This window comes from Danio rerio, chromosome 20 (genome assembly GCF_049306965.1).
Source record: "Danio rerio strain Tuebingen ecotype United States chromosome 20, GRCz12tu, whole genome shotgun sequence".
Lineage (NCBI taxonomy): Eukaryota > Metazoa > Chordata > Actinopteri > Cypriniformes > Danionidae > Danio > Danio rerio.
In genome coordinates this window covers 48,705,001-48,708,412 of record NC_133195.1, presented here as the reverse complement: position 1 = coordinate 48,708,412, position 3,412 = coordinate 48,705,001, and the positions used below count along the sequence as shown (strand labels likewise).

Below are 3,412 nucleotides of genomic sequence, written 5' to 3'. Positions count from 1 at the left end.
CACCAAGCTTGAACTTTGCACTGCAGCAACCTGCAAAACTTGACGCATGACCTTGCATTTCTGGTCTGACGCATTCTCGTGGGTATGAATGGAAGTATAGGAGGAAAAGCCCAGTGTGACAACAGATTTAGGGTATTTATAGTGGCTAAGAATTCGTCTGATTGATGAATTATAAATTGGATAATGTTGGACCAGCCCAACAATCATAAGCATGTGATCCTCTTGAAGTTAGTTTATAAATAAACTTCACTAAAATAGTAAAATTGTAATAACATTTCACAGTTTTTCACCAAATAACTTCAGCTTTGGGCAGAATGGGCTTCTGTTAAAACATTAACAAATCTTCCTGTTTACAAAGTTTTGACTAGCAGTGCGTGTACATAACAATAAAGCAATTTTAATGCCATTTTAACAACTAGAGCGTAAAGTGCACTAATGCACTGCACTTCCTCATTTCGCCAGCAGGTGTCGCCGCGTCTCCCGGAATCGCGCGCGCGGAGCTCACGGCGCTGTAAAAAAAAAGAAAGTGGGAGGCGCTTCCGAGGAGTAAAGTATCAGCTGGGAGAGACCGGAGCACATTCACTCGCTTCTCTGTGTGCGGACAGCATCTGTCAACTCACCACAGCGCGCAAAACAGCGAGAAACACACCTGCTACACACGCCAGAGGACACAGCATGCGATGAACGAGCCGCCCGCGCATCAGGAACAGCGTCCACATCTGAGGAACAACACGGACAGACGCCTGGCATCCCTGGATAACTCGGTTTGGAGGTGAGGATGATGGTGATGATGATGGCAGATCTACGCGTTTATTGTATGGAGCTTCACTATTATGTCACGTGCGCGTTCTGGTGGCAGATTGGCACACGCCAGGCGCTCGCGTTTTGGTGAAGGTGTTTGTGCGCACGCCATTCCCTTTCTGCTGGATTTGTGGAGAGTATAAAAAAAACTTCCTAGTGGGAATTAATGGATTGGGTCACTTTGGAGCACATGGATGATGCTTTTGTTTTTTGGTCCTGGATACTCCTTGTGGTTTGGCCTGAGACGCTGGAGGTTTACCTGAGAGGGAGAGTTTTAGTTTCACACCTTAAGTGAACCTGAAGTCTGTGGTTGCTTCAATAAACCTGTGTGGACAGCGTTTTGTTGTTGATATGGACAGGTTGTGGTCTTAAATGCTGTCTAGGAGTAGGTTTTGAGACGCAACCACTGATCACCTGAGTCAGGTATTTGTTTACAGTAGGTCTCGTCGATTTCGCTTATATGTTTGTTTACAATTAATGACAGATTTTGAGCTTTGTTTGATCGCCTTTTGCTAAGTCAGCGTTAATGTAGATGGATATTGTTAAAAAGCAGGTCATTTACAATGTCCTCGGTTGATCCTTGCACTTGTACAGTAGATGTTTATGTTAGCTTAGTGAATGGTGCTCTGTAAAAATAGCGAAAGCAGCCACCTATATAATAATCTTTGATTATAATTACATATATTGAACGATACGTGCAATATATTGTGCAGTAGATATTTATGTTTGCTTAGTGATGGTTTCATGCTATATAAGACGAACGGAGCCAGCCAACGTTGTATACGTTGTCATTATAAAACTACACATACAGAGAGTTTTTAATAGAGCATAAAACGAAACAAATATCAACATCTACTGTACAACCATAAATTATGACATTTGAAAATACTTTTACGGAAAATAATAACATGATATCGATTAAAATAAAAATATCATAATATATACATTAAAATATAGACCATTTCAATATTGAGGTAAAGTATTATATTCGCACATTCAGACTTTCTCCTTAATCATTTAATTTCAGAAAATGATTCTTTGCACATACTAAATAGTGAAATCATATAATCAGCCAATGAAAATCAAAGTACAACATTACTTGGTCAAATAAATAGTGCCAATGTTGTTCTAGAGTCATACTTACATGTGATTCCAGACTGAATATTTATGGTAAACAGTATAGGGAGCGAGTCACAAGTTGTCATTAAACGAATGTGGTAATATAAAACCAACTTTACCTCAATCATTTCTGTGTGGTGATGACATTGGCTCGTAAACATGTCCTGCTTCTTGTCAAACTATTTTATAACTGTAACAAGAGGCGACTCAGTCATAACTTTACATCAAAATAGCGATCATAACATTATTTATCAATATGTTGAACTTATTGGATTTTGGAAGATATGTAAATGAAAAATGTAATTTTTTTAGGACTGTTGTTATTGTTTACATCCCTCAAAATGGTCTATAAAAAGGGGTAAACACCCTAAAATGTTAATGTGAACTTAAAGAAAATAAATACAGACTTGATGCATGATAATATTTTTGTTTTGCATTTCAGGTCCGTCATTTTTCTTTATATAATTAAACTGAAATGCATAAAAAGTAACAGTCGATATACAGTTGGTCAGAATTATTAGCCCCCCTGTATTATTAGCACCCCTGTATATTTTTCCCCCAATTTCTTTTTAACGGAGAGATTTTTCAACACATTAATAAACATAATAGTTTTAATAACTTATTTTAAATAACTGATTTATTTTGTCTTTGCCATGATGACAGTAAATAATATTTGACTAGATATTTTTCAAGACACTTCTATACAGCTTAAAGTGACATTTAAAGGCTTAACTAGATTAATTAGGTTGACTAGGCAGGTTAGCGTAATTAGGCAAGTTATCGTATAACGATGGTTTGTTCTGTAGACTATCGAAAAAATTTATAGCTAATAGGGGCTAATAATATTGACCTTAAAATGGGATTAAAAAATTAAAAACTGCTTTTATTCTAGCTCAAATAAAAGAAATAAGACCTTCTTAAGAAAAAAAAAATATTATCAGACATACTGTGAAAATTTCCTTGCTCTGTTAAACATTGTTTGGGAAATATTTAAAAAAGAAAAAAAAATCTGACTTCAGCTGTATATATAGAGTATATATTGAATATATAAGATCAAATTTGACACATAAGCACATACATATTTAATTAACATGTAAACTGTTATCCAAAACAAAATTTTTTGGCGTTTATGTCATGCATATCAATGCAAAATTCTTTACTTTTCATGTTGCAAACCCTCGAAATCCTTTGAAATAAGAGTTCTAACTAAACTCTGCATGAACAGTACATCTTCAGGAGACCTGAATTGCGTTTTCTCCCCCCGCCATGCATGTCTTTATTGATTGGAACAATATCATAAGGGAGACTGTTACAGTAGGAAGGTTTTGTTGAACCCGTAGGCTATTATGAATACCCAAACAGCCTGTTCTGATTTGTAATTTCTATTTTTTTACACCAAGTAAACAAACACAATCTGAATTTCCAGGCAGCATCATAGCACTATTACATATAGTCAAATCGATTGCATGTGCAACATCCATGCATGCATTTA

The 3,412-nt window shown here is 36.1% G+C and overlaps 1 protein-coding gene across 2 annotated transcripts in view; it reads left to right on the top strand.

Moving 5' to 3' along the window:
• Nucleotides 1-572: 572 nt before the first annotated feature.
• The window catches only part of klhl29 (kelch like family member 29), a 608,122-nt gene continuing 605,282 nt past the window's right edge, over nucleotides 573-3,412 (top strand). For both annotated transcript variants that reach the window (XM_073933675.1, XM_003200753.7), the window contains exon 1: nucleotides 573-772. The gene's annotated coding sequence lies outside the window, so the exon portion shown is untranslated. The remainder of the gene's footprint in view (nucleotides 773-3,412) is intronic.